Source organism: Panthera uncia, assembly GCF_023721935.1.
Source record: "Panthera uncia isolate 11264 chromosome B2 unlocalized genomic scaffold, Puncia_PCG_1.0 HiC_scaffold_24, whole genome shotgun sequence".
NCBI classification, from domain to species: Eukaryota; Metazoa; Chordata; class Mammalia; order Carnivora; family Felidae; genus Panthera; species Panthera uncia.
The window spans coordinates 44411496-44424494 of NW_026057580.1; the positions used below are offsets into that span (position 1 = coordinate 44411496).

General features: G+C 38.1%; 1 protein-coding gene across 4 annotated transcripts in view; it reads left to right on the forward strand.

Annotated features, from left to right (window-relative positions):
• The window catches only part of DOP1A (DOP1 leucine zipper like protein A), a 111518-nt gene that overhangs the window by 319 nt on the left and 98200 nt on the right, over positions 1-12999 (forward strand). The window lies entirely within an intron of this gene.

Consider the following 12999-nt stretch of genomic DNA (forward strand, 5'->3'; position numbering starts at 1 on the left):
CGAGCTGCGCGGGGATCGGCGGGCCGGGGCTGGGCGGAGGCTCGAGGGCGGCCCCAAGGCAGTGGGGCCTCCTGCGAGGGGGCCCAGCGGTGCGCAAGGTTGGGGGTGGAGGTCGCACCTGTGCGATAAAGGCGCACGGACTAACCTCTTTGTTGGTGGAATCCAGGCTTCGTGCCTTCTCATTCATCTGGTGGGTTCTTTTAAGATTGAGGAGACACGAATGCCAGCTATAGTTAAGGTTCCATGTGGGGGTTGGAAAGGAGTGCAGAAGTTTTTTAGAGGAAGTCAGGTTAGTCATAAGGAAGTTGTTAACTATTATCACCTTTGATTCTCAAGCCTTTTAAAGTTGCAGCATAACAATAGTTACTTGTTCAGTCTCTTCCATTCTTCACTCCTACCCGGAGGGGGGAGTGGCACACAACGATACTTATTTAAAGCTGTAAGAATTGTGTTTCTGAACACTATAATGTATAGTTCTAAGGAGTTTGAGAACTATATTGTGATAATCTGATTTGGAGACCATAGTTAAAGCAATGAAAACATTTTTTTTGATAATTACAAAAAAGATAGGAAACTAAGTTGTTGCCTGACAGATAAGCTCGGAATTGTTCAAAGACAGAAATCTCTCAATTTTGATGTTCTTGGCTCCCTTCTACACAGACAGAAGATCTAGTATGTTATCATGGATAGCATATGTTGACATTATATGCTAAGAAATTCACCATCTCATAACATAGTGATTTAGTTGCGCTAAGTTATAACAAGAGTAAACTAAAACCAGTTGTACAAATGCTTTATTTTAGTGATCACTTTAAGCTGCTACTCCAAATGAAATCATTCCCCATTAGTACCAAACAATAGTAAATTTCCAGGTGGGCCTAGTTATTAAGGAAACCAGGTCTTGAAGGAAGAATTAAAAATGCCTAAGTGAGTACACAAATCAGAAAATGTGACACCATAGCCAGAATGTTAAACGTAAATTAAATGTTTGACTATATAGAGTTTAAAGAGTCTTATTTTGTAGTTAAAGTAGTGGAAAGAGCGATGGCCTAGGAAGTAAAGATTTTGTTCAAATCCTTTGTTCTCCTAAAGAAATGTTATCTCTCTAATCAGTTTTGTCATCTGTAAGGTAATTTCATAAGATCAAAATTTTCCAAATTGATGTCTCCCTTTGAACACTCTTCTCAATCCATCAATAGCCTTACTGCCCCAAAACAGTGTTCCATGGCAAATGATTTAGGGGTGCATTGGTTAAATCAGTTTTAACTTTTGATTTGCTTTTAACTGCAGGATTTCTCAAAACCTTTACTACTATGCTCATATGCATATAAATCTTCGGGGGAAGGTTATCAAAGCATTTTCTAAACTTACCTGGCCAGAAAGCCTATTTTCTCTCTCTTTTTTTTTAATTGTCACATTGGCTTCCGTACAACACCCAGTGCTCATCCCAACAAGTGCCCTCTTCAGTGCCCATCACCCACTTTCCTCTCTCCCCCACTCCCCCATCAACCCTCAGTTTGTTCTCTGTATTTAAAGAGTCTCTTGTGGTTTGGCCAACCTGTTAACATTAGAAATATAATCACATAGAATACCAATTTGAAAATTACTATACAGATCTTCCTCAACTTATAGGGTTGTGTCCCTGTAAACGCATCATAAATTGAAAATATCATAATTTGAAAATGCGTTTAATACATTTAATGTATGTTAAAAATGCTCAGTGTACAAGGGACACCTGGGTGTCTCAGTCAGTTAGGCCTCTTTGGCTCAGGTCATGATCTCACAGTTCGTGGGTTTGAGCCCCCATCAGGTTCTGTGCTGATAGCATGGGAGCCTAGAGCCTGCTTCAGATTGTGTCTCCCTCTCTCCCTGCCCCTCCCCAGTTGCCCTCTGTCTCTCTCTCTATCAGTATACTTACATTGACCTACAGTTGGACAAAATTAACACAAAGCACATTTTATTATAAAAGTTTTGAATATCTCATGTAATTTATTGACTACTATGCTAAATGAAAAAGAGAATAATTGCATGGATAAAGAATGGTTGTAAGTATATCAGTGGTTTGCCATCATGATTGTGTGACTGGGAGCTGTGACTTGCTGCCACTGTGAAAAATTATAAATCAGACTCTAATAAGATGGGACTGCCTATACCTGAGCTGCGTCTTCTTTCAACTCTAAAATTCCCTACGTTGTGCTTTTTATTTAGCTTTCAGTTTAAGCTTTCTGGGGCATGAAGATCTAGTCACAACTCATTGGTATAACAAAAGGCTTATATTTTCCTTAATAAAATATTAAAGATGCACATAAGTTTCTATGTACTTTAATGCTTTAATTTATGGCAGAAGATTATCTTTTTCTGGTCTCTTGATGCTTTTCTTGAATCATAATTCATGTTTTGAATTTAATTTTATGGTTAAGTCGTTGATTTTATTAAGAATGGCATTATAAAGTTCCAACAAGACTTGTTGATAATGGCATTTTTTTTTTACTATGATTGAGTTCCCTCGCTAGTCGTGAGTTCTTAAACTATGAAATGTAATAAAAGCCATTGGAAATGTTCTTAATCATTACTGATTTTAAGAGCTTAGATCATTAGAAGGGGTTCAAGGTTAAAACATAAATTCTAAGGTAGTCTTTTCTGAGTTGCTTACAAACAGGATGTAAGTGTTGAATGCAGTCTTAAATTATTTTGCTAAATTCTGTCAGGTGTCACTAGCACACAGTGTGGCTGCTTTAACTGATACTTTGTTAGGAATGATTGCTATTAATGTGCTCCTTTGTTTGAGGGGGTCAGGAGGTAAGCCTTAATTCAGGTAAATTTTCTCTATGAAATGCAACTGTCAAGAAGTAAATAGCTGCAGTTTTTGTTTAATGGCTTACCGGTTTGCTGCTGTTGTTGTTGTTATTTTGTGGTTTTGGTTTGGTGTGTGTGGGTGTGTGTTTTGGGGTTTTTTTTGTTTCTCTTTTTACAATTTTTTTTTAAGCTGTCTCCACATCAGTGTGGGGCTCGAACTCACAACCCTGAGATGAAGAGTCGCAAACTCTACCTACTGAGTCAGCCAGGTGCACCATAGTTTACAGTTTTTATTGAAAATTTATGATATGAAAGTAAGTTCTTTTGATTCCCTTGTCTTTAAATGGTGATGTCCATTTTCTCTGTATCGTCTTTACCTATTTACCTCTCCTTCTCCAAGCTATTCCAAGCCTAAAATATCAATGATTTTTTTTTTTTTTTTTTATTGCACAGGTCAAAGACATTGTATCAAATTTAAGAAAAATTTTACATATAATGTGCATTCATTTTGTGTGTACATTGTATACACACCCAGGTAACCAGCACAATCAAGATTTGGAACAGGCCACCACTTAGGCCTGTATTGTTAGGTTTTTGCTTCCTCCAAACACATGCTGCCCCTGTCTTGGCATGTCTACATCATACTACCCTCGCTCCAATGCCACCTTGTCTGTGGATCTTTTTTTTTGATTACCTCATTTTGAAGTAATTCTCTTCTGACTTTCCTGTTAGCATTTATCATTCTTGTCTATCCTTAATGGCGAAACCAATGGCACGTTCATAGTAGGCACCTGTATTTATTTGTTGACCAAATGGTGAATGTAGTATTTCTCGAACTTCAGTCATTTTTCTATCTTCAGAACTTTGGCCATATCTGCATACTTCCTGTATACTTATTTGTAGTTATTAACATAATTTTAAAGAAAACTTGAAATAACCACCATAAATAGAAAGTAGGGGTGTGTCTGGGTGACTCAGTTAATCATCTGACTTCGGCTCAGGTCATGATCTCACAGTTTGTGAGTTCAAGCCCCGCATCAGGCTCTGTGCAGAGCCTGCTTTGAGTTCTGTGTCTCCCTCCCTCTCTGCCCCTGGCTCACCCCTGCTCACCCTCTGTCTCCCTCAAAAATAAATAAACATTTAAAAATTCTTAGAAGTAGGTATCGCTTGCCATAAACAGAAGATAGACATAAAGATGAAAATAATGGAAACAAAAGTGTTGTTAAATTCTAGAAAGTATTGGCCATTGAACACTGTTCTTTGTTTAAAGGAGAGATAAGCAAGAATTAGAGGTGTTGATAACATTCTGCCATCAATCTGAGAACTTCCTGGTGCAGTCAGGAACTGCAAGAGAATGAAGAGGGAATAAATCCCTCACTGATTCAGTGTCACTTAGCGCATTACTTGGACCCCATAAAATCATCTCACATCTGATTGGTGGCCAAAATTTGGGGAGATAGTGGATTCATCAGGGCCTGAATTCTTTAGAATTTCATCTGTGGAAGAATTTGGAAATACAGCCTCAATTGCAAATTAAAAGGTGTACTAGAGTTTGAGTTAACTTCAAAAAATAATTTAAACTTTATGATCATTACTGAATTAGGTAAGTTTCTATTTTTTTTCCAAAAAAATGTCTTTAATGTTACTAATGTTACTTTTATAGATAAAACATCCACCTTTTTAAACTAGTACCTTAGCTGTAAGATAAACCTTCGAATATAAAGAAATAAATCTAAATCTAAAAGTCAGTGAGAGCCTTTAAATGACAAAGTGATGAGTGTTGATTCAGGAGTGATGAAATGTTGATACTATGTTTATCTGGCAATAGCTCCTATAAGCATGGATGAGGTAATAAACTTAATATAATACCTTCTTCTTCCTCTCTTCGCTTTTTAAGTTTGAGCTATATTTTAGTATTTCCATCCTACAGAAGACATTTCTAGACTTTTTTTTCTTCTGAGGCAATGAAAAATTCTCCTCTCTTATGGAAAGAATGTAATGTGAACAGACAGAAAATAAATTCCCTACTCTTGTTCTGTAAAATACATCCTGTATTTCAACTTGCTGTGGTTATTTTTAGGCTTACATTGGTATTATGAGCTTCATGTTTAAATTACCATTATTTTGTGTTCACAAACCAAGAGTTCGGGTAAATAAATCATTTAGTTTGGTGTTACTGATTTCCAAAAGCCAATTTACCTAAATGGTAACACTTAGTTTATCAGTATACACAATAATTTGCTACTCAACCAGAGGTCACATTGCTGTTAATCTCAGGTTCTGGGATACAACCTCCATTTGGAAGTAAGAAAAGAGCCCTTTGGATGAATAGTCTTTATTTCATAAAAGATTTCACCCAAACAAGTAGTTTATTTCCTATGTCTCTACTAGAAAATCAGCATAGAAGCAATGCATATAAACTCTTAGCACTTGAAAGTAATACTGACTATAATCAGAAGAACTATAAAAGCACAGCAGTCCTTTAAATTATACAGGTAAATAACCTTACGTTTCCATTTGCTTTTGTTTGTGCTGTATCAGCTACTTGAAACACTTAGGATATGTTATGATCAATCAAATTTTCCAAATAGCTGGAACTCTTGTTTATTATATACCACAAATGCCATCCCAGTCTGCTATGATACTTTCTGCTTGTCTTCAGCATGATGCACTTTGCCCAGTGGCTTTTCGTATCCACTTAACACATGTCTTACAATATCTTGATTTTAAAATTTCCTGGACAGTTTTTCTCCTGAGGAAAAATATAGAATGTAGTACTTGATTTAAAGTTAGTGTCTGTCATTTTGGAAGAAAAATAAATATTAAGCGACTTCTATTTTGTATACCAGCAATTCCATAAATGTTACCACCAGTTGATCAGGAGTCTACTCTTAAGCCTGAGTGAGGGGTTCTGGCAACACGATTATTTTTTTCTTTTGTTTTATTTATTTTTTGAGAGAGAGTTAACACGTGTGCAAGTTGGGAGGGGCAGAAAGCAAGGGGGACAGAGGATCTGAAGCAGGCTCTGCACTGACAGCAGGGAGCCCAGTGTGGGGCTCAAACTCACGAACCATGAAATCATGACCTGAGCTGAAGTCAGGCACTTAACAGACTGAGCCACCCCGGTGCCCCCAAGATGATTATTTTTATGGCACCTGTCATTTTATTAGAAGGTGTCCCAAGCGTCCCTGATGTTAGTGATTTGAGGTTGCGTGTTAGTTTTATGTGATGCGGTAACTACTGTTTTTATTACGTGTTTTAAGTTATAGAGCATGGATTGTTGATGGATTCCTTCACTTTGCCAAAAGTTTTTATTTTGATGTAGTCCCAGTATTTTCTTTCCATTGCCAGTAGAAACACATCTAGAAAAACGTTGCTGTGTCCAGTGTCAGAAATTACTACCTGTGTTCTCTTCTAGGATTTTTATGGTTTTAGGTCTTTAGTCCATTTTATTTTTGTGTATGGTATTAGAAAGTGGTCCAGTTTCATTCTCTTACATATAGTTATCACGTTTTCCCAGCACCATTTATTGAAGAAACCTTCCCTCATTGTCTATTCGTGCCTGTTTTGTTACAGATTAACCATATAAACATGGGTTTAATTCTGGCCTCTCTGTTCTGTTTCATTGATCTATGTGTCTGTTTTTATGCCAGTACTGTACTGTTTTTATTACTAGAGCTTTGTAGTACATCTTGAAATTTAGAATTGTGATACCTCCAACTTTATATCAGTAAGGGGTTAATATCCAAAATATATAAAGAATTATACAACTCAACACCAAAAAAACCCCATACAATCCCATGAAAAAACGGTCAGAAGATCTGAATAGATTGTTGTTCAAAGAAGATGTACAGATGGGCAACAGACACATGAAAAGATGCTCAACATCAATAATCATCAGGGAAACACAAATCAAAACCACAATGAGATATCACCTTATACCTGCCAGAATGGCTAAAATAAAAAAGACAAATAATCACTGTTGGTGAGGATGTGGAGAAAAAGGAATCCCTGTGTACTATTGGTGGGAATGCATATGGGTATAACCACTGTGGAAAACAGTGTGGAGGTCTCTCAAAAATTAAAAACACAAATACCATATGATCTAGTAATTACACTACTGTGTATTTACCAAACAAATGAAAACACTAACTTGAAAAGATATATGCACCCTATGTTTATTGCAGCATTTTTTATAACAGTCAAGATATGGAAGCACCCTAAGTGTCCACTGATAATTGGATAAGGAAGATGTGGTGCATAATACACACACGATGGAAAATTATTTGGACTTTGTCTTTTTGCAACAACATGGATAGACCAGTAAAGGGTATTATGCTAAGTGAAATAAGTCAGGCTGAAAAAGATAAATATCCTATGATTTCACTCATGTGGAATCAAAAGAAACAAATGAACGAACAAACAAAAACCAGAATCAGACCTACAGAGAACTGATGGTTGCAGGAGGGGTGGGGGTGGGAGAATGGTAAAATAGGTAAAGGGGAGTGGAGATGTAGGCTTCCAGTTGTGGAATGAACAAATCACTGGAATAAAAGGCACACCATGAGGAATATAGTCAATGATATTGTAGCAGTGTTGTGTGATGACAGGTGGTGGCTACATTTGTGGTCAGCACAATTTGTGGTCAGCACACCGTAATGTGTAAACTTGTCAAATACCTGAAACTAATGTAACGTTGCGTGTCAGCTGTACTTAAATTGTTTTTGGGTGCCTGGGTGGCTCGGTAGGTTAGGCGACCGACCTCAGCTCAGGTCATACCTTGCAGTCTGTGGGTTCAGGCCCTGCATTGGGCTCTGTGCTGACAGTTCAGATCCTGGAAGCTGCTTCAGATTCTGTGTCTCCCCGTCTCTCTGCCCCTTCCTCACTCACACTGTCTCTCTCAAAAAGAAATAAACATTAAAAAAATTTTTAATTGTTTGGAATAAAAGAGGAAAATATTTTGAGAATAAACTTTTTAGTCATCTATGGCTGCACAGATTATCCCAAAACATAGTGACTTAAAACAATAAAACCTCTCAGAGTTTCATTCAGAAGGATTTGAGGGAGCAGTTTGGCTGTGAGGTTCTGACTTCAGTTTTGTGAGGTTGCAGTCAGATGTTGGCCTGAACTGCTGTCATCTTTAGGTTTGATTGGGGTTGGAGAAACCCTTTCCAAAGTGGGTCACTCACATACTAGCAAGTTGTTGCAGGCTGTTGAAGGGAGGCCTGAGTTTCTCTCTGGAGGGCAACTTGAAGTGTCCTTATCACATAAGGCTAGGTTGCCCCAGAATGAGTGATCCAAGAGATATCACATAGACCAGCAGTGATTTTGTGTAAGAGGTGTGACTATATAACAGTATGAATATCAGGAGTTGAGGATCATTGGAGGTCATCCTGGAAGCTAGCTACCACACGAATGTATAAAGAATTACAGCTCAGCAACAAAAAGACAACCAATTAAACGAGGAAAGACTTAAATAGACATTTCTCCAAAGATTATATACAAATGGCCAAAGCATATGAAAAGGTTTTCAGCATCATTGATTATTAGAGAAATGTAAGTCAAAGCTGTGTTGAGATACCACCTCACTCCCATATGAATGGCTACTATCAAAAAACTGAAGCGTGTTGGCAAGGATGTGGAGAAATTAGAAGCCTTCTGCAATGTTGGTGGAAATGTAAAATGGGCAATCCCTATCAAAATAACACCAACATTCTTCACAGAGCTAGAACAAACAATCCTAACATTTGTATGGAACCAGAAAGACCCCAAATAGCTAATGCAATCCTCCAAAAGAAAACCAAAGCTGAAGGCATCCCAATTCTGGGACTTCAAGCTGTATTACAAAGCTCTAATCATCAACACAGTATGGTACTGGCACAAAAACAGATACATAGACCAATGGAATAGAGAACCCAGAAATGGACCCACAGATGCATGGCCAACTAATCTTTGACAAAGCAAGAAAGAGTATCTGATGGAAAAAAGACAGTCTCTTTACTAAATGGTGCTGGGAGAACTGGACAGCAACATGTGAAGAATGAACCTGGGCCATTGTCTTACACCGTACACAAAAATAAACTCAAAACAGGTGAAAGACCTAAATGTAAGATAGCCATCAAGATCCTAGAGGAGAAAGCAGGCAACAACCTCTCTGACCTTGGCTACAGCAACTTCTTACTTGACATGTCTCTGGAGGCAAGAGAAATAAAAGCAAAAATGAACTATTGGGACCTCATCAAGATAAAAAGCTCCTGCGCAGCAAAGGAAACCGTCAACAAAACTAAAAGGCAACTGACAGAAAGGGAGAAGATATTTGCAAATGACATTTCAGATAAAGGGTTAGTATCCAAAATCTATAAAGAACTTATCAACCTCAACACCCAAAAAACAAATCATCCAGTAAAGAAATTGGCAAAAGACACTAATAGACACTTTTCTAAAGAAGATATCCAGATGGCTAAACATGGAAAAATGTTCATCATCACTCATCATCAGGGAAATACAAATCAAAACCACAATGAGATACCACCTTACACCGTCAGAATGGCTAACATTAACAACTCAGGCAACAACAGATGTTGGCGAGGATGCAGAGAAAGAGGAACCCTTTTGCACTGCTGGTGGGAATACAAACTGGTGCGGCCACTCTGGAGAACAGTATGGAGGTTCCTCAAGAAATTAAAAATAGAACTACCCTTCAACCCAGCATTTGCACTACTAGACATTTTATCCAAAGGATACAGGAGTGCTCATTCGAAGGGGCATATGCACACCAGTGTTTACAGCAGCACTATCGGCAATAGCCAAAGTATGGAAAGAGTCCAAGTGTCCGTAGACTGGTGAATGGATAAAGATGTGGTGTGTATGTGTGTGTGTATATATACAAATATACATAATGGGATATTACTCGGCAATCAAAAAGAATGAAGTCTTGCCATTTGCAGAACATGGATGGAACTAGAGTGTATTATGCTAAGCGAAGTAAGTCAGAGAAACAAGTATCACATGATTTCACTCATGTGGAATTTAAGATACAATACAGATGAGGGGCGCCTGGGTGGCTCAGTCGGTTGAGTGTCCGACTTCGGTCCAGGTCATGATCTCGCGGTCCGTGGGTTCGAGCCCCGCGTCGGGCTCTGTGCTGACAGCTCGGAGCCCGGAGCCTGTTTCAGATTCTGTGTCTCCCTCTCTCTCTGACCCTCCCCTGTTCATGCTCTGTCTCTCTCTGTCTCAAAAATAAACAAACATTAAAAAAAAAAAAAAAAAAAAAAAAGATACAATACAGATGAACATAAGGAAAGGGAAGCAAAAGTAATATAAAAACAGAGAGGGAGACAAACCGTAAGAGACTCAAAAACAATAAACTGAGGATTGCTAGCAGGGTGTTGGGTGGGGGCATGAGCTAAATGGCGAGGGGCATTAAGGAGTACACTTGGGATGAGCACTGGGTGTTATATGTAAGTGATGAATCACTAAATTCTATTTGTGAAATTATTATTACACTATATGTTAACTCACTTGGATTTAAGTTTAAAAATGAGTAAAATACAATGACTTTGAAGGAAAAAAATGTAAAGTGGTACAGCTGCTATGGAAAACAGTATGGTGGTTCCTCTTAAAAACAGAACTGCCATATGGTCCAGCATTCCCACTTCTGAGTATGTATTCAAAAGAATTGAAAACAGGATCCTGAAGAGATATTTGCACACTCAAGTTCACAGCAGCACTACTCACAATAGCATAGAGGTAGAAACAAGGTAAATGTCTCTGAACAGGTGAATAGATAAATATATATCTACATGGAATATTATTTAACAAAAAGGAAGGAAATCCTCTCACATGCTACAACATGGATGAACCTTAAGGATGTTATGTTAGGTGAAATAAACCAGTCACAAAAAAGACAAAATACTTTATGGTTCCCCTTACATGAAGTATCTGAAGTAGTCAGATTAGTTAGAAGTAGAAAGTAAAATGGTGGTTGCCAGAAGCTGGGGAAGAGGGAAAAGAAGAGTTGATTTTTAATGTGTATAAAGTTTCAGTTTTGCAAAACGAAAATATTCTGGAAGTAAATTGCACAATGTGAATACACTTAACACTATACACTTAAAAATGGTTAATTTTGTATGTTTTTACTGCAACTGAAAAAAGATAAATGACATGAAACTTTTAGAAACTTGAAGCATATATGCATTTTAAAATGCTAGGGGATCCTGGGTGGTCAGTCATTTAAGTGTCCAGCTCTTGATTTTGGCTTAGGTCATGATCTCAGGGTTGTAAGATCAAGCCTTGTGCTGTTGGCGCAGAGCCTGCTTGAGATTCTGTCTCTCCCTCTCTCTCTGCCCCTCCCCTGCTTGTGTGCTCTCTCTCTCAAGGTAGATAAAATAGACATTTTTTTTTTAAATGCTATTCTGTAATGAAAGCCATGTTTCTAAATATTGGAGAAGGGGCTGATTAAAGAATGAGCCTAAAGGGGTTGAATCAGAAGATGTACTCGCTCAGTTGGTAGAATATGCAACTGTTGATTTTACGGTCATGAGATCAAGCCCCAGCTTGGGCATAAAGCTTACTTTAAAAAAAAAAAAAAAAGAAGATATCATACAGAGTCATAGCATTTTGAATATAGTTTGATAGGAAAATTTGAAATGATGAAAGAGAGAATGGGGCATACCTGGAAAAGAAAGAGCACATACAAAGGCCCTGAGGTAGGAGGTGGCAGCAAGTTTTGTACAGTTGGCTAGTGTTAAAAAAAACAAAATATGTATATATGTTATATATATATATAATATATATATATATATGCAATGATGCTTGTTAAAGATGGTAAGGCCAACTTCATTAAGGATCATCATGATAGATATAGGGACCACTGCAATGGGGTTTGGCAGTGGAGGAGAGAAATTGGTCTCTACTCTGAATACAGCATGGGCAAGTGTTGGTTTGTAACCTCCTCAGAACCTATATCTAAAATCTGAAACCCAACCCTCTCTATAGAGGGAAGGGAGAGACAGAACAAAGAGGGCAACCATTCCAGATTTGTAAGTGGCAAGTTTAATAAGTGAGGGAATTTACATATAGGGCTTGTCTTGGGTGGCCTTAAAACAAGTAGATCTCCACACTCACTCACCTGCCAGAATCTTAAAAATTTATATAGAGACCTTAACTGGGTTCGGTCACGTACCCAGTTCAGGTAGCCCCCACACCATATTTCTATCTCAAGGCTGTATGCTTAGATGAGCTTCTGGAAGCAGGAAAGGCAAACAGAACACACATCCTAAGGACAGGAGAGGAAGTGGGTGCTTTATAAAAAAAATTTCTAATTTAGAACATGCCCCTAATCCAACATGGATCTTCACATCAGTCTTGGGCTTCCTTAATTTAAGGACAACCTCACCTATAATTCTATTTGGAGATGTACAACCCATCCTGCAATACCTTTCCAGGATTAATCCCACTTGAGACTATATTTTTACTTTTTTTGAAATTGTTTTCTCAGGGGAGTAGATTGTGTTCCTGTACATACTGAGTAGAATGCCCCTTTCACTGTGGTCATTTATTGAAATAGAATCACTGTTTTACATATAACCAGACAAAACCCTTTAATATTAGAATTTATAGTTATTTTGCCTTATACTTCAACCTACACACTTTCAGTATTGAGCAGTGACATAGGTTTGGGGTATTCAGTGTTCAGCTCTGGTCCTTGTCCTTAAGCCAACATCTAGATGGAACGACAGAAATGTATGTACTTACATTATTATGGTGTTTTTATATATTTTGAGAGAGGGCACGCAAAGTGAGGGAAGAAGCAGAGAGAGAGGGAAGAGAGAATTCTGTGCCATCAGCACAGAGCCCAATGTAGGGCTCGATCCCATGAACCATGAGATCGTGACCTGAGCTGAAATGAAGAGTTGGATGCTTAACCAGCTGAGCCACCCAGGTGCTGCTATTATGATGTAAGAAAATAAGTGGAATAGGAAAAGAAAGAACAGGGTCTAAAAACTGGATAAAGAGTCAAGAGAAGCTATATAATTTGAACAGGTTTTTGAAAAATTGGGTAAGAGAGGAGAGGTAGGATAGGTCAGTCAGAAGAATTAAGAGTTGTGGGGAAAAGTTCAAAAAGATAATGATTATGAACCAGGCCCAGTGGTCAGCCTGCCAGAGTTCTTCCCAGTTCCTCCTCTTAACTCTGTGTGAAAT